Source organism: Lipophrys pholis (assembly GCF_963383615.2).
Source record: "Lipophrys pholis genome assembly, chromosome: 19".
Taxonomy (NCBI): domain Eukaryota; kingdom Metazoa; phylum Chordata; class Actinopteri; order Blenniiformes; family Blenniidae; genus Lipophrys; species Lipophrys pholis.
The window spans coordinates 2055677-2074799 of NC_137647.1; the positions used below are offsets into that span (position 1 = coordinate 2055677).

Sequence of the window (19123 nt, forward strand, 5' to 3'; positions counted from 1 at the left end):
CGCCGGCCCGCTGTATTTACTGCCGGAGCCCACGTTTATCCGACCTGATGCCTCTAATGCGGGTATCAATCTCCACAATGCGCTCTCCCTCCAATATGGGTCGTGTCATCTCTGGTTAGCGGAGTCTCCTGATGAAATTGTCCAAAACTCCACCGATCAATCAGGCTTGGCCGGCGAATTGATTTTCTTTCATCTTTCCCGTCTTTTCCTTTCTCCTGCTGCCTCCCTCCACGCCCGGGCTGCTGATGTTTCTGGGCGTAAGACGAATGTCGCAGGGAGGCTAAAAGAAAAGCTGCTCTGACCCGCAGATATTTGTGTTTCTCTGTCCTGCTCTCTCCTTCATCCCTCCGCCCGTCCCGGTGGACTCTTGGTTGGAAACAGGCCGTGCCCTGGACGGGCCGCCGTCCGTCACCCAACACGGCAAACACACAGGAAGCCACTCACACACACACGCTCACATCCGCACCGAACACGACTTCCCGGACTCGACGGCGGGCTGGAAACGGCTTCCAATTCAGAGGGAAGCAGTCCAGTAACGCGACTCGTTCAATTCAACCAACCACACATGAAACGAGGAAACGGTAAAACTCCTGATAATCTGACCGCAGTGTGACGGACGTTATTAAACTTTACTAAGAAGTGACGTTAAAGGTGTGAAGGACTTCTGAACTCGTCCGCCTGTAACGCACGGACAAAATCTACTGACCACGACTGTTGTTGTCACGCGTCGTACTCTGGAAGCCAGTTTCACAAAGTGACCGGCGAGTCCGTCGCCGTGGAAACGACGAAGACGAACAAAGTCAAAATGCAGGTTTTCTGTTTTGACTCGTCGTGGTGTGAACGCAGTCTGAAACTCTTCGTCCCTCCGTCTCCTGTCTTCCTCCCCCGGGTCGGTTTCCCTTCCTCGGCAGACCGACACCTCCCCCCCTCCACCCCCCCCTCAGCCCTCCATCACACTCGCTGCCCCCGCCCCCCATTTATATGGGCCTCACGACTTTCCCCGTAATGAAATATTCACAGGTCACTGGTTCCCTGAGAAATGATGGGGGTCAGTCAATTGCTTTTCAGCGAGTAATTTTCTCCCCCTTCAGACGGCCCTGCTTGTCGTGTTGACAGTCATTAGCGCGGGAGGAAGGCCGGATCGAAGCGCCGGCGTGACACTTGTCAGACAGTCGCAGTCTTTAGCTTCCTTCTGCCTCTCCTTTCAATCCCCGCAACCTTTTTTCCCTTTCTTCTTTTCCCTCCCCGCCGTTTCCCCGCGTGCCTTTCCCTCCCGCCGCCTGCTGCTTCCAGCTTGAAGTCCGCTGGATAAATCACGTCGCTGCAGCTTTTTTCCTCCTCCACACCTCCACCTCCCCACCGCGGATTCCTCTCTCCATCCCTCCATTCCTCCATCCCTCCATCCATCCGGGGAAACTCCTTCATGTTCATGTAAAAATTATCCGTCTGTTGTCGGCTAAATGCCCCGTCTTCCAGCGTAATGATTCTCTGTGAAAGGAGGCCATCAAAAGCCAATCAAAAGAGACACTTCAGATTTGGTGATTGGTGATTAGACCTCTGGAGATCTCAGGGAAAGTTTAGCCAAGGCTCTTTTTTCTTTATGACTCAGCCTGACCTTTAAAGATATTAACATTTGACATGATGAATGGTGCACAGAGGAGACAGAGACTTTTCCTATTAACCAGCCGCGGTGGAGGAGGAGGAGGTGGAGGAGCATGGCGCTCCTTCCTTTAATCCCCCCCTTCACTCCGTGTCCTTAAAGACGGGGAGGAACGAGAGGCGGTCGCGTCAAGCGGTGACAGAGTGATGAAAACGATGCCGGGGGTGGCGGGTCTGTTGCTGGCTCGCCTGACCCCGAGGAAAACTCCAATTAGCTAACAGTAATGGTCGGGTGGCGGCGGCGGCGGCGGTGGAGGCCGCGGCGGCGGCGCTGACCCTCAGGCCTCGACTTCCCCTCCATCTGCTGAGATGTGATGGAGAGCTGAAGAGCAAGCGTGGCAATCTGTTTCCATCGTGTCAGCTGCCACACAGTCACACTGAATACACACACACACACACACACACACACACACACACACACACTGGCGTGTCAGCGCACTCGGATTACACCGATACCTCCAGCAGACGGACTGGGCTCGCGTGTCGCAGACATGTCGGCCTGGGACCAGAACCTGGATCAATTAGATAAATGAGGCTGGTTCGGTTTGGTCCGGTTTGGTCCGGTTTGGTCCAGTTTGGTTCGGTTTGGTCCAGTTTGGTCCGGTTTGGTCCAGTTTGGTTCGGTTTGGTCTAGTTTGGTCCGGTTTGGTCCAGTTTGGTTTGGTTTGGTCCAGTTTGGTCCGGTTTGGTCCAGTTTGGTTTGGTTTGGTCCAGTTTGGTCCAGTTCGGTCCAGTTTGGTCCAGTTTGTCAGCTGCTGGCAGTCATTAGGTGGAGACATGAAACGTTTAAAACAAAAAACTGAAATCTGGTGAAAGTTTGTGCTCATCAGGGAAGTTTTATTGTGAGTGAAGGTGGAAGGCTTCTGAAGGAGCTCAATATTAAATGTTGATCTGTGTGTGTGTGTGTGTGTGTGTGTGTGTGTGTGTGTGTGTGTGTGTGTGTGTGTGTGTGTGTGTGTGTGTGTGTGTGTGTGCAGTGTGAATATTCCTCTTCATCAGGGCGGCTGGTGTCGCCTCGGGTGGAGAGTTAAAGTACTAAAGATGCAGAAAAATACGGCACTCATTTCTAATATGACTTTTTAAAAGTTCACATTGTGAAAACAACACGATCATCACACACACACACACACACACACACACACACACACACACACACCATCTCCTGTATGTAATACATGTTGTTTTCTTCTCTCTCTTCTCGGTTCTGAGCGTTACGAGCCGTTTGTCTTGAGCGGTTTACGAACAGGAAGTGCTTCTTTCTCACAGGAAGTGTTCAGGTAATGAAGAGAAAGACCCTCTGCCTTCTGTCCGCCAGCGTTCAGCGCTCGGTGGTTGTTGTTGTTGTTCGGCCATTGATCGTAAAGTGATCAGACGTCACTGCGGCTCTACGTTCAGGGAAGCTCACATGTTGAAAAGACACGAGGCCGAGGGAACCGAAGCATCCGGGGAGGGTTTTTATCCAGGAAATATATAACTGAAGGAACTAAAATCATCTGCACGAGTGTACTTACTGGTTTATTGTGTCACGTGTAGTAAAAGTAAGCGTTTTTTAAGCATCATTGTGTCGTTCAGGGAGAGCAGCGTTAGTACTCGTGAGGCGTTCAGGGACGAATTAAAAAACTTTATTTTAATGTTTAATCACTTGTAAAGTGAGCTCGGGGGTAAATGTTCCGCAGGTTCAATATATTTCGATTTCTGTGTCAATTAACTGGATTAACATTTTTAAAAAGTGCGTTTTGTAACGTTCGTACTTGTGATTCAGCCTCACGTTCAGCGGCGAGCGCCGCAGCCACGCGGGAGACGCTCCGGTCCAACTCGCCTTCGAAGCTTGTAATCTGATCCAGATGTTCAATAACGAGAGGAATCCACCTGACTGCTGACTCTCTGCTGCGAGCGCTGGATTAAATCCTGACACGTTTAATCCCGCCGGGGTTGAAACAACATGTCAGTCGTTTAAATATCGTCTCCTGGAATCAGTCCTGAGACGATGAACTCTTTAATTCACAGAAGAGGAAAATGGAAAAACACCGAATCTGATGAGGAAGAAGCAGGAATCCAAACAGAACTAGTGAAGCCGTGCGTTTGAGTATTTAGTGATGAGATACTGTGATGAATATTTCACGGTCTGTACTTGTGCGTAGACAAATATCTGCGTGTGTTTTCCGCCGGAACAACACGCCGCCATCATTAAAAGACACGCTCGCCGTGTGAAGCTGTGGCCTACATCCCGCCGCTCTCCTCTTCCTTTACGACCGGCGGAGCTTCACGTTCTCCTCTCGTCGGAGAGCACAGATCACTGTCCTCACGACACTTGTCCTACGCCGTCCTACGCCACCTGCAGCTCAGGACAGAAAGAGAAACGCCCACACCTCTGTACAGTCGCCAGTCACTCGTCTCGCCGTTTCTCCGTTTGCAGTCGTTTTGCCGTCGCGACTCTTCACGGCGCGGCGGCGCCGCCCTCGGGCCTCTTCTCGCCCTCCTTCTCTCCTCGACAACCCCATTTTCTCCTCAACCAGGTCAAACTTCTCCTTCTTTAAAGAATTCCTCCCTTCATCCAGACCATCACCATATTTGGTCATGTCCACATCACTTCCTGTCAGTTCCTGGAAGTAGATAACATTTCACTTTTCCACATTGGGCTGGAATACTTCACAGAGAGAGGCTTTAATCCCAAGAAGCTACAACATCTGATGATATGAGATCTTAGATTTAATCTAATCTAGTCTAATCTAATCCAATCTGACACCTTCATTTATTGAAGCAGAAAGTTTTCGGTTACTTCCATTAAGTATAAAATGTGCCATAATCACCTGAAGTTAATCTGCAGATTAATTCAGTTAATCTCAAAATGTTTCCACAACTGCTTTTTATTGAAATGACTATATTTGGGAATGTCGCTCTAATAATAGACTGAATGAATGACCATCTGCAGATTATTGCACGATAAGGATGAATCTTAATAAGTTACTCCTTTTATCCTGACGCCCATATATGGTAACATAAGTTGATATGAATTTCCTGTTACTTCCAGGAAATAAAGAACTTCTTCCTGGGCCACGTGTCTCTGCTGTTACCAGATTGACGTTCAGATTATTCAAAATCCTCCACTTTAAATAACACAACTCGCTGATTTAGCTTTTTAAACGTTGTTTTCTTCCCATTTCCTCCAGGAGGTGAACGTCAGAAATTAAACCTCAACACAAACACTTTTTTTTTTCATTATATACACAAGCGTTTTTTTCAAATGACATGAAAATGTGAAATGATGTGAACGATTTAAAGAAAACCTTCAGACATTCCTGTCAGTTGGTTTGTTAGTTTCTTTTGTTCAGTTCTACTCTCCTGATCGCAGTGTTGAATTAAATCTACATTCAATCTCTAGAACATCCTGGTTTTCACTCGTCTGTTTTTTCTTCCTCTCTCTGAGACGTGTGTGAGTTTCTCTGGAGTTTTAGTTGTAATTTTCCCTCTGATGTTTCCTCTCTCCTTCCATTCATCCTCCTTTCTGTCTAAACGGCAGTGTGCTGAGTCGGCAGGCTCGTTGCAGGCGCCGCCCTGCAGCGCTCTCACAGCCGCGCATGCTAACGCTCCGGAGGGGGGGAGGGAGGAGGGGTGGGGATAAGTGCTTTGCCGAGGGGCACGTGGGCAGGAGATGGCAACTGGGAGCAAAGTTAATTCACCTGCCAACGCCGGGCGCTCGCAGCCAGCGTGAGGAATTATATTCAGCAGAGGGAAAAGTCTGTAAATTTGAGGTTTCTGCAGCGGCTGATAACGGGAGGAAGCTGCAGCGAGCGCACACACCCATCTGAACCAGGTGTCACACTCACACACCCATCTGAACCAGGTGTCACACTCACACACCCATCTGCACCTGGTGTCACACTCACACACCCATCTGAACCAGGTGTCACACTCACACACCCATCTGCACCTGGTGTCACACTCACACACCCATCTGAACCAGGTGTCACACTCACACGCCCATCTGCACCAGGTGTCACACTCACACACCCATCTGCACCAGGTGTCACACTCACACACCCATCTGCACCAGGTGTCACACTCACACCCATCTGCACCAGGTGTCACACTCACACACCCATCTGCACCAGGTGTCACACTCACACACCCATCTGAACCAGGTGTCACACTCACACACCCATCTGCACCAGGTGTCACACTCACACACCCATCTGAACCAGGTGTCACACTCACACGCCCATCTGAACCAGGTGTCACACTCACACACCCATCTGAACCAGGTGTCACACTCACACGCCCATCTGAACCAGGTGTCACACTCACACACCCATCTGAACCAGGTGTCACACTGACACACCCATCTGAACCAGGTGTCACACTCACACACCCATCTGAACCAGATTTCAGGAGGATTAAGAAGCACTTCAGCTGCTCTGCAGGGCAAGTGAGAGAGGAGTCTGAATCCTGTAGACAGCAAGTTAGTGGAGGAGGATGCTCTATAATCTGTTAGAGGAGGAAGATGCTCTATAATCTGATGTTAGAGGAGGTAGATGCTTTATAATTTTTTTCATAATTTTTTTGAATTTATTTTAAAAAAAAATTCTCTTAACTGTTTTACTGTGAAGCACTTTGTGACTATGAAAAGCGCTATACAAATAAAATTTGCTTGCTTACTTACTTATAATCTGATGTTAGAGGCGGAAGATGCTCTATAATCTGTTAGAGGAAGATGCTCTATAACAGGGGTGTCAAACTCAGATCCTCGTGGGCCGCAGCCCTGCACGTTTTCAATGTCTCCCTCCCCTGAATGTCCTGATGGTTCATCATCACATTCAGCACAAAGCCAGATAACGAGCTGCTCATTGCAATCAGCTGTGTTGAAGCTGGGAGACATGCAAAACGTGCAGGGCTGCGGCCCTCGAGGCCTGGAGTTCGACACGTGTGCTCTATAATCTGATGTTAGACGAGGGAGACTGGAGACAAAGCAGACGCTGGATTTGAAAGTGGACTCGGTAAACTTTTCTAAACCTGGATGAAACTCCGTTCTGCACCTTTAAATTTCCACCGTTCGTCCTGCTTCTGGACCTGGGAGGAGCCCCCCCCCCCTAAAAAAAAACCCCAAAATAAAAGCTCAGCGTGCAGTTTGCCTCTAGGTCAGTTTCAGAGGAAGGAAAACAGCTGGAATTCCCGTTGATGTAAACTTTGAGCTTCTGAAACGAGCAGCGATTAATTAGGACCGATGGATGTGTGATTCCGTCTTCTTCTTCCACCGTCTCACCGAGACGCCCATGTTTATGAAGAGCTCGTCCACGGCGCCGTCAGAGGCGGTTTGATCTTGTTTGGATTCTGATAAACACTAAGGAGCAATGTGTGTGTGTGTGTGTGTGTGTGTGTGTGTGTGTGTGTGTGTGTGTGTGTGTGTGTGTGTGTGTGTGTGTGTGTGTGTGTGTGTGTGTGTATCACTATTACAGCTTGTGTCAACATGTAAACATCGTCTGCTCTCGATTCCAGTGGACAGTCGTTATGTTAAGAGCCTGTTTGCTTTGCTGAGGGTGGGTGGAGCCTCATATGGCCTCTGGCAGGTGGGTGGAGCCTCATATGGCCTCTGGCAGGAGGGTGGAGCCTCATATGGCCTCTAGTAAGAGGGTGGAGCCTCATATGGCCTCTGGCAGGTGGGTGGAGCCTCATATGGCCTCTAGTAAGAGGGTGGAGCCTCATATGGTCTCTGGCAGGTGGGTGGAGCCTCATATGGCCTCTAGTAAGTGGGTGGAGCCTCATATGGCCTCTGGCAGGTGGGTGGAGCCTCATATGGCCTCTAGTAAGAGGGTGGAGCCTCATCCAGCCTCGAGCAGGTGGGCAGAGCCTCATATGGAGGGTATTGATGAGGTGTATCGATTGATGGACTGATTGACTGATGTCCCGCGGCGTTTTATCGACATCTGGGTTTTCCTGATGAGAGGAAGAAGCACAGGATCAAGACTCCTCAGGCGAGGGGGGGTGGGGGGGTGGGGGGGTGGGGGTTCAGAACGTGTTGCACTCTGATTGTATTGTGAGATTTGGGCGATGCACTCAGGCAAATCGTCCTCCTCCCCCCTCCCCCATCCCATCAGTGTACACATCCCCCCCCCCCCGAGGTTTCAGGGAGAGTACCCGGGCGTCCTCAGGTAGTTAAAAGTGCATCGACTGCCGGGGCTGCTGGGATGTGTAGATTAATGCGGTGGAAAGCCATCGCTCAAAGTGCTTAGAATAATTAGAGTGGGGCTTCCAACAGAATGGGCATGTCACTGGAGGAAATTGTATTTTTATTTACTGTGTCGGTCTCCCTCGGCCCGCCGCTCGCTCCGTCTCTGCCTCTCCGCGTTAGAGCGGCGCTAGCGACAACGGCCCGCCGTTTCTGTCAGCGCCGTCGTGATGCATCTCCCGGATCCGTAGCGCCGCGCCGCGCCTTTCACGTGTGGGCGTGCGCCATTTGTATTCCGCGCTGCGAGATTTCAGCATTCAGGAGCCTGTGGGCGTGCACGCCGCAGCTCGCTGCTGCGTATGTTAATCCTCAGCATTAACGTGTGTTTCAGTGCAAAGACGACGTGTTTCAGTATGAAGACGACGTGTTTCAGTATAAAGACGACGTGTTTCAGTATAAAGACGATGTGTTTCAGTGTAAAGACGACGTGTTTCAGTATAAAGACGTCGTGTTTCAGTATAAAGACGACGTGTTTCAGTATAAAGACGTCGTGTTTCAGTATAAAGACGACGTGTTTCAGTATAAAGACGTCGTGTTTCAGTATAAAGACGTCGTGTTTCAGTATAAAGACGACGTGTTTCAGTATAAAGACGACGTGTAAAGACATCTGTTAGGGTTTGTTTTGTCCAGTCGAACACAAAACCTCTGATTTTCTGTCGCACCTCGACATCATGACTCAGTTTGTTTCTGGATTTTTTTCAAACTGTCAATTTCTTCAAAGAACTTTTGTTTGCATTTGGAAAAATTTCAGATGAAATCTTGTTTATTTCAAATAAACAAGACAAATATAATCTCAGAGAAACTTCCAAAGACAGAAAGTTACAACAGTTGTTAGGAATATTACAGAAAATGCGTTTAATGAGCAGAATAGAACAAAAAAGTTTTACAATTTTAAAAATCACCATGAAGCAAATCTAAATATCTCCAGACGATCCTCACCTGAACTTTATGTTGAAATTAGTTCTTGAAATAATTGATTAGTCAGTTAAAAGTCAAATATTAAATTGTGTTAATTAGGCTTGTTTTTGTCGTTTCTCGTTCTGTGGTGGACGTCTCTCTCCACTGCCTCCTTGTGAAAACATGATTTCTAAACGGATTTGTTTAGTTTTAATTCAAAATTCTTTGAGTTTTTTAGTCGGCAGGTGATTTTAGATTGAAAGTTATGTTTAATTTAGAGGAAGTAGTAAACATGAAACTATGATAAAGGATTTTAATCTTTTGAGTTGTATGACATCACAGTATTTAGTTAATTAGATTACGGAGTTGTCGTCATAGTGACGTTCCCTAAAGGAAGAAGTAAACCGCAACCTCAACCTCAACCTCAACCTGAACTTTCAATTTGTCTGAGCTTAAGAATCATAATGAGAATTTAGAACTAAACAGTTTGTTTAGTGTGACTCATCCTGGTGAATTTATTTTTATTTTTTTTAAACTTCATGTAAAATCATTGCATCAGAGAAATTAGGAAAACTGCTGAAATGTTTACGGTGTAAATTCTGCTGCGCAGAAAGACATTTCTACAACTAATTAAAATCGTCCCGTTAACCTCGTGCTCAGGAAGAGCAACGTTTCTTCTTTGTAATGTGGAAATAAAAAGTGAGCAGGTTCGCTTCACGCCCGTCGAACGGAGCATCAATTCTCAGACGGGGACTAATAAGAACCGTGCGAAGTATGAGACAGAAGCCGGCGCCCGCGTGTCGATTTGATTACCCCCGCGGCGGAGGGAGACGTCCAGGCGGCTCGCCGTCCTGCGGCCACGCGCGGGAATCGAACAACCGAGAGCGCGGAGCGGCGGTCCACTTCGCCGCAGGAGCTGCTGCAGACCTCCCGCTTCCTGCTTCTCCGTCGGTTTGTGTGTGTTTTTGTTTCCCGCTGCGCCGCTGCAGCGTGTGAAGACAGAACACACACACACACACACACACACACACACACACACACACACACACACACACACACACACACACACACACACACACACACACACACACACACACACAGGTGCCAGCCCTCAGTCCAATCACAGGGCTTTAATTGGAGGGGGTAAACGGAGTGTGTCCACAAAGTGCTGCTTCTCCACCTTTCCCAGATTAGTTTTTTTGAACCTTCTTGAGGAAGCAGGTTTTTGTTTATGAAGGAGTGATTGGATCTAATAAAGCCTGGAGGCTGTTGCTTTCTCTCCTCACACTGCTGCTTTGCTCCACAGGTCAGTAATGCAAACAATCCAATTTCTGCGGCGTGTGAGCGGCCGAGTGCCGCCGAGCGCCGCGCCGGCGTGTAGGAATGGGATTATTATCTGAAATGGGCCCAGCAGGTGTTTGTGTGATACAGTGTAATTTCGGCGGGGCGATCGTGTTCTGCGGGGCCTCAACTCCCAGAGATGCTTTTAAAAAGGATATCAAGAAAAAAAGTGGGGGGGGGGGGTCGGGCGCCCGGCCCCTTAGCATTTTGGCCGGCCATCACAGCGGGGTGGGGTAGGGGGGGTTGAGCGTGTGCAGATCAACCAGTAACTACTAGTCCACGGCGACCAGGAGACGCTTTTCTGTTGACAATGACGGAGGCCGAACGTTTTCAAAAAGTTTCACCGTGGGAGCCGTTTCCCAAAAACTTCTCGTCAGTGTCTCCGAGTGAACGTCTGGTAATTAAATCCACAAACTGAAACGTTCCTGACATCAACACTGCTTCGAAGTGTGTCAGAGTAATTTAACTCAGGATTACATGGAGTTCGGTATTTATTCTACATTACGCAGTCGAACCGTCAAACTAGATCGTCACATGTTCTGCAGGTCCCCGTTAACTGGGTCGGTCCCGCTAGGCTGCCGCACTCCTGCTGCTCAGGCCCCACAACGACAGGAAGACAACAACACACACACACACATACAGATCCACAGTGAAACTGTTTGACTGCACATCAATGATTCACCAGAAAGCCCCCCCCCCACCCCACCCCGGGGGGGTTGCATGCAGCCGACAGGGACTCCCGGAGCAGACAACTTCCTATAATTGGAGTGGAACAAAAGTGGGGGGGGGGTTGTTGGCGAATGGAGGAAAATGCTGCATCAGGAATCTGGCGAGCGCACCATAGGTGTTCAAACAGCCATTGAGCAGTGTCAAGCAGCAGCTGGGGGGGGGGGGGCTGCGGCCCCCTCGTTAGCCATCGGTAGCTGGAGCGAGGCGAGGCGGCGCAGCACCGGAGGCGGCGCCGGGAGAGCAGGATTCATCTCTGTGAAGGAGACAGATTCCAGCTCTCAGAGAAGCAGCAGCAGCATTGGGACTGGAGGCGTTCACCCCCCCCACCCCCACTCCCCCCTCCTCCCCCCAGGCCTCCCGCTGTGAGCATCCCCGTTTCCCCCCCCTTCCTCTTCATCCTCCAGCTTCTCTTCCTCTCACACCTCCTTTCTTAAACATCACAGGAGCAAATCAGCAGACAAGTGATCGTACAAGTTTTCTCAAGCTTTCAAGAATTAGCAGCATTTCATCATGGATAATCACAGTTAATAACCCTTCTCATTAAGGAGACGAGAATCACGGGTCATTAATATTGTTAATATCCCCCCCCAACCCCACACCCCAACCCCCACCCCCTCTCTGCGTGCCAGAGGGAGTGGAAACAAAAGGAGGACTAAAAAAGAGCTTAGTGCGACAGTGATTAACCGATCGGGGTAGATGGACTGTGATGAATCAAAGTTATCTCTCAAATCTTAATAACTGGAATTAGCCCCTGATTAGATGAGCTTTGGCTACAGCAGGGAGTCCCGAGTGTTTTTCACTTCAAAGCCTCCCGCCCATGTAAACCTGTCCCTCCTTCCAGCGCCCAAGTGGAGGTAAAGGGACCGACGCCGTGCGGCGCCATTCAAATACAACGAGGGCGGCGAGATAACGCCGGGGCGGCCGCGTTACACCTGCTCCCCTCCAGGAGGCCTCTCGCACGGCCCACCTTTATCTCCTGCTGGGGGGGGGGGGGGGCGTTGGTGGGGCGGGACGGGGGGGGTCCGCTGGGAGGTGCCACAGCCTCCATGACAGGGTCATAATGAGAGCGGCGCTCCGCTTCATTTGCATATGTTTGCCATTGTCGCAGCGGTCAACGAATGTCATGTCGAGATTCCTGCATGTTTAAGTGATGGACTTTTGTCCCCACGAGGAACTCTGCCCCCCCCCCCCCCCCCCCCCCCCCCACACACACACACACACACATCGCTGCCAGCAGCTCACATGAACAGGCTGAATTAACATGACAATCAGCGGATGCTAAAACAAATGTTGGCGTTTTTTTAATCCTGGAACAGAGACGGAGGGAAACACTGAGGGTCTGCCAGAGCAACACAAACCTCCTCCTCACCTCGGTCTCATGTGTCTGTGGATCAGTGGAAGTGAGTCTGACTGGACGGAACCGAGCGGCAGGAAACTGACTCTGGTTCTGACTCTGACACAACTGGATTCTTACAGCAAACACTTTACATTAACTTGTTGAGATTAACGTTTCCATATTGAACGTCAACCTGCCGTACTGAAGTCGTTCTGATCATATTTCACTTTATATTAATGCTTGTGTCTCGCGTTCATGTGGAAATAGTCGTTTAAATTAAAGAATCTAAAAAGACTTGGGCCCTCGTTCAGCACAGCAAGCTGCGTTTCATCCGTTTACTCTGTCAGACTGAAACCGCTCCGTATCCATGGAAACGGCAGAATCTCTGGTCCTGGTCCTGGTCCTGGTCCTGGTCCTGGTCACCACGTTGGTAATAACTAGCAGTTCTGCACATGCTCAGTAGAGACAATCAGAACGATGTTTCCTCCGTGGTGTCATGACTCCCTGTACATATTCTCCTGAGACTTGGTAGTTTTATTTTGACAGTCACTGTAATACCAATCCAACTTGGTACTTTTATTTTGACAGTCATGATAACAATCCAACTTGGTTTTATTTTCATAGTCACCATAATAACGATCCAACTTGGTACTTTTATTTTGATAGTCACCGAGACAACAATCCAACTTTGTAGTTTTATTTTGACAGTCACCATAATAACAATCTAACTTGGTGGTTTTATTTTGACAGTCACCGTAATAACAATCTAACTTGGTGGTTTTATTTTGACAGTCACTGTAATAATCTAACTTGGTGGTTTGTCCACTAGAATGTTCTCCCAGTGTTCATGTTTAGAGCTCATTGTTCTCTGCTGTGTGTGTGTGTGTGTGTGTGTGTGTGTGTGTGTGTGTGTGTGTGTGTGTGTGTGTGTGTGTGTGTGTGTGTGTGTGTGTGTGTGTGTGTGTGTGTGTGTGTGTGTGTGTGTGTGTGTGTGTGTGTGGTTTCAGTACGAAATATAACAACAGCTCCAACTAGTGGCCCAACATGAAAACTACATCGTTTTCAGAACGTTGCCATGTTGAGTAACGATAAACAGTAACGATGCAGCATTTTCTCTTGAATCAAACGAGGCCTGCGTCACAGTGGTTTGCCCTATTTGTCTTCCTGTGGATCAGTGGAAGTGTGTCAGAGAGACGTGATATAAAAATACACCTAAATTTCAAGTACCAGATTGCATTTCCCCCCAAAATTCGTATTTCATCTTTATGAAATTATCAGCAGTTTTTTTTTTTGAAAGTCTGTGAAAAGTGACGTAGTTTTGATCAACACGTCCGTCCCTTTCTCATCCTGCCTGTAGATCAGTGGAAGTGTCTGACTGAAGGAATCCGGAAGAATCAAAAGTCTCACAAATCTGACAGTTTTTATCTCATAAAATCAAAATATTCCACATCGACTCACCGACTCACTTCCTGTAGTTTTGGTTTTCTGGTAAAAGAAAAACCGGCAGAAAAGACTGGAGGGATTAAAAACCTGATTGGGATCAGCCGTCAGTCAACCCCGCTCCCCCCCCCCCCCCCCCCACACACACACACACACACACACAATGAAAGAGACGTTTAGCCCCCGGCTGGGTTTGAGTGACGGGTGGATGTGACCAGGATGACAGAGCCCCCCCCCCCCCCCGCCCCCGCCCCCGCCCCCCCCCCCGCCAGCTTCATCTCTTCTGGATCTTTTTCTTCGTCTTTATCTGAACGATCAATCTGGAACGAAGTTCTGTTCTCCTAACTTCTGGAGCGGGTTGGATGGAATAGAAAGTAATTTTGCGGCTTCCTGTCGGGGGTCAAAGGAGCTCGCCGCTCGCCGCTCACCGCCGCCTCTTCTTCTTCTTCAGCAAACACACAAAACTGGAATCATCGCAACTTAATCCAGGTTTCTGACACCCGGCGCCGCGTAATTAGTCCCTGATGCAAATATCTGTTATGCAACAAAAGAGGCAACTGCAGCTGAAAGAGACAATTATCCGCCGTTGTGTGCGCCGCGGCGCTGCGGGGGGAAACCATGTGGAACTGATGGCTTCTTCTTCCCGCGGCCTCCGGGCCCCGCCGGCGCTCCCGGATTTATTTACGGTTTGAGTTCAGACGGACAGGTTCATTACACGTCAGCGGAGTTCAGAGTGATCCTCCGTCTGCTCTGTTTATTAAGTGGCGCCGCGGCGTCTCCGAGGTATAGTCACACTGATGGCGGCGGCGGCGGCGTAATGAAGGAATCGGCGAGGGGGACCGAGGAATATGAACTGTTGTTTCTAATGCGGGGCGAGGAGGCCGCCCACCAAATAACCAGGAAGAATCAGGTTAGGGGGGGGTCGAAGCGTTCGTGACACAAAACTAAACCAGAAACACTCAACTGGGCGCTTCTTAAATCGACTCGGACGCTCCGGCGAAGACGCTCGCCGGTTTATTCTCACAAATAGATTTTTCTCTTCTCACACAAATGAGATGGAAAAATGGGGAGATGGGAGGAAATGTGAGAGAAAACAATAACTACCCCATACACCTCCACCCCCCCATACACCTCCACCCCCCCATACACCTCCACCCCCACCCCCCCACCACCATACCCCCCCCCCCCATACACCTCCACCCCCGCTCTGCCTATTAGAAATCATAAACCTGCCGTAGTGCCGCCGGATTCAGTTGCTGGTGGGAGTTTGAATCTGCTTTAGATTGGTCTGCTTCTGCACATCTCTCTCTCTCTCTCTCCCTCTCTTTCTTGCTCTCTTCCTTGCTCCCTCTCTCACTCTCTCTCTCACTTGCTCTCTCTTTCACTCGCTCCAATGCTCACTTCCTCCCTCTCTCACTCTCCCCCTCACTCTGTCATTCGCTCTCTCTCTCTCTCTCTTGTTCTCTCACTCTCCCCATCACTCTCTCACTCGCTCTATCTCACTCTCCCCCTTGCTCTCTTTCTCTCTCACTCTCTCCCTCAGTCTCTCCCTTGCTCACTCTCTCACTCGCTCGCTCGCACTCCTGCTGGATCTGTAATTGGTTGGCTTGGGGGAGGAGAGGAGGAGAGGAGAGGGGAGGAGAGGGGAGGAGGGGGGAGAGGGGAGGAGGGGGAGAGGGGAGGAGGAGGAGGAGAGGAGGAGAGGGGGAGAGGGGGAGAGGAGTTTAGCACCAGATCTGCTCTTCATCAGGAGGCGCGGTGCTGAAGGTGCTTTCTTCTTCTTTTTCTTCTGGATAATGTTGTTGTTGTTTACCTCTTCTGAGTTTCCTCTTTTCTGGCTTACCTTGGATTGGTTGGCATGTGGTTGTAATTAACACATGCTGCAGCCCCTGGTGAGCACACACACACACACACACACACACACACACACACACACACACACACACACACACACACACACACACACACACTGGCCTAATTAAAATGGCCCTGGCTTGACGAGGCGGCCTTTTATTCCGGCGCCTCCAAGACAAACTGAGTGCTAGTTGCCTGTGGAAATCATCTCGGGCCGAGTCTCCTCCGCCTGCCGCCTGACAGGCTCGACGCAGGGCTACAATTAACCCAGCATCAGCATCAGCATCAGCATCAGCGGCGGCCGGGGACAACAAGAGGCCTGTTTCTCTCTTTCAAGCGGCTGCCTGCGAACGCGGCGAGTTTCGTTCGTGTTGCATCAACCGATTGCCGAGCCGCTGCTCACACTAAACCGGCTCGGCGCCGCGAGGCCCCGGCGGGATTCGTCACAAGTTTGTGTCTCGTCACTGTCAGGAGGTCATTAGGAGCCGTTGAGGATGGTGGGGGGGTGGGGGGGGGGTGGAGGGGGGTGGAGGGGGGGGTGGGGGGGGGGGGGGGGGGTACATCCTCTTCAGGCTGAGAGAACGCTCCTGATTCACTTTGAAAATATTATGTCATCACTGATCTGACAAAGCCAAGTCGGTCTGTACGATCTGACAGCCGGAGACGTTAATCCTGGAAGAGCTGCTACTGTAATCCAGGGCAGGATTACAGTTACTTTCTTAAAAACTCTTACAATCATTTGTTACCAAAGAATAAAAGTAATTAGTAGAAAAGAAGCATAACTAACGACTAACTGTCCTGCAGGAAGCCTTTGATCAGGAAACCTTCCCAGCATGCATTTCTGCACAGCCAGAGCCTCATCAGGTAGAGGAGGAAGATGCTCTACAATCTGGAAGTTAGAGGAGGATTACGAGTTTATTTTAACTACCTGTCTCCTCTTCTTTCTCCTCTTCCTCCTCCTGCTCCTCCTGCTACTCTTCCTCCTCCTCCTGCTCCTCCTCTTCCTCCTCCTCCTCCTGCTCCTCTTCCTCCTCCTCCTGCTCCTCCTCCTGCTCCTCCTCCTCCTGCTCCTCCTCCTGCTCCTCCTCCTCCTCCTCCTCCTCCTCCTGACCTCCTGACTGTAGAAACACCACTCGGCTCCAGAAGTGATCTCCTTAAGTGAAGGTTTCCAATCCAATTTAGCAGGAGGAGAGTGGTGCTTCAGATTAGAGAGTGTTTCCTTTTTTTACGGTCTCTCCTGTAAGAGGAGGAGAGGAGGTGAGCGGAGAGGTGGAGGGGAGGAGGGGAGGAGGGGAGGAGGGGGATCGATAGCGGCTCGCCTTCATTCCTCGCAGTCCGTGGAGACGAGGTTTAGGCGGCTCATGGCTGCAGGCCGGTGTGTGTGTGTGTGTGTGTGTGTGTGTGTGTGTGTGTGTGTGTGTGTGTGTGTGTGTGTGTGTGTGTGTGTGTGTGTGTGTGTGTGTGTGTGTGTGTGTGTGTGTGTGTGTGTGTGTGTGTGTGTGTGTGTGTGTGTGTGTGTGTGTGTGTGTGTGTGTGTCTGTGTTAAAGTGTCGCACAGGGACGTCTCTTCTCTCATAAACAGGCTGCAGGTAGAGAAACGCTCGCCTGAATCTCAATGTAACTACAAGCTGAACAAAGATCAAATCACTTCCTCATGAAAACTGATGAAGAGCTGCAGAGCTGCTCTCTCTCTACCTCTCTGTGTCTCTCTATCTACCTCTCCAACGCTCTCTCTCTGTGTATATATAGATGTATATTAACTCCTTCCTCCTCTAGCATCAGATTGTAGAGCATCTCCCCCCTCTACCTGATGTAACGCCCCTCGCAGCGTAATGTCAACACGACCGTTCGTTAGCTTGTTAGTATTAATAATGTCGGACGTTTGAAGGAATTTTACCAAGTAACTAATTACTTTTTCTTTTGTGTGTGAAGAGAAACCTGGCCACTCCCTCAGTCGGGGGGAAAGGCCACGCCTTTCCGTGGAGTCGCTCTGCCGTTTCCTCCCAGTATCAAGTCGCTCTGCCATTTCCTCCCGGCGTCGAGTCGCTCTGCCATTTCCTCCCGGCGTCGAGTCGCTCTACAATTTCCTCCCAGCATCGAGTCGCTCTGCCATTTGCTCCCGGCGTCGAGTCGCTCTACCATTTCCTCGTAGCGTCGAGTCGCTCTGTCATTTCCTCCCAATATCGAGTCGCTCTGTCATTCCCTCCCAATATCGAGTCGCTCTGCCATTTCCTCCCGGCGTCGAGTCGCTCTGCCGTTTCCTCACGGTGTCGAGTCGCTCTGTCATTTCCCACCCAGCATCGAGTCGCTCTGCCATTTCCTCCCAGAATCGAGTCGCTCTGCCATGTCCTCCCGGCGTCGAGTCGCTCTGTCATTTCCTCCCGGCCTAGAGTCGCTCTGTTATCTTCTCCTCCCAGCATCGAGTCGCTCTGTCATTTCCTCCCGGCCTAGAGTCGCTCTGTCATTTCCTCCTGGCCTAGAGTCGCTCTGTTATCTTCTCCTCCCAGCATCGAGTCGCTCTGTCATTTCCTCCCGGCGTCGAGTCGCTCTGTCATTTCCTCCCGGCCTAGAGTCGCTCTGTCATTTCCTCCTGGCCTAGAGTCGCTCTGTTATCTTCTCCTCCCAGCATCGAGTCGCTCTGTCATTTCCTCCCGGCGTCGAGTCGCTCTGTCATTTCCTCCCGAGGAGCCGAACAGTTTGAACGTAATCCGGTTTGCCGCCGCGGCGCTCGGCTCTAATTGTTATTAATGGAAGACAAGCGCAGCCATATTTCTTTATCTTTAATTTTCTCTTCAGCGTCATCATTTTTCTCCGCGTCTCGATCGATGAAGAGTAGATTACGAGAACACACCTGTTCACCTGAAGCGGCGGGGAGACGAAGCTTCGAGCCGCTGAAGATAAATCGGATCGGCGGAATCGAGTTTTCCTGAAACCTCCGCGATGCGTCTCCATAAATCTCTGAGGAAATCCACGTTTCTCTGCGTTTTCACCGCAGTTAACTTTCTAATTTCATTCTTTCCAACAAACTTTGTGCTTCGGTCGTGAGTAAATGTAAAGTTAATGCTTGTGGCTGGTGACGGATGTCTTCAGCAGCCGCAATCAATCAGTGTTTAGCATTAGCATCGGCAATTAATCACGCATCTGCAGTTACTGGAGTTGAGTGGGCGCGTTAGGGCGCGTTTAGATTTTTCATTTGTCATATTCGGAAAATGTTGAAGATTGACGCTCTGCATTAGCATTAGCATTTGGAACCGGTAACGCGGTTAAAGTTAATGAAAGTTCTTTGAGCTTCTTCTTTCTTTCTGCTGCAGATCAAAGAGCTGCCGAGCTCCAGCCTCGGTGTTAGCTTTAGCATTAGCGCCAGCATGAGCTTCAGCATTAGCTTTTGACATCAGTCACTCAGTCGTTGTTGGTGAAATTTGACTGGGTTTATATATTTGTCATATGTCAGTTGAAAAATTGCACTGCTGCTTGTTTTCTTTGTCCTGCTCACTGCTGACAATCAGCATTCGCATTTGGGAATGGTAACACACTTTTAGATCTTGTAATGTCAATGTGACTGATGCTAGTGACTCTTGGCATTAGCTTTAGCATTTGGAACAACAACGTTAAACGTTTTGTCTTTGTGGGAAAATGTTGGAGAG

At 49.8% G+C, this 19123-nt stretch overlaps 1 protein-coding gene across 1 annotated transcript in view; it reads left to right on the forward strand.

Moving 5' to 3' along the window:
• The window catches only part of LOC308125180 (RNA binding protein fox-1 homolog 3-like), a 237529-nt gene that overhangs the window by 175306 nt on the left and 43100 nt on the right, over positions 1-19123 (forward strand).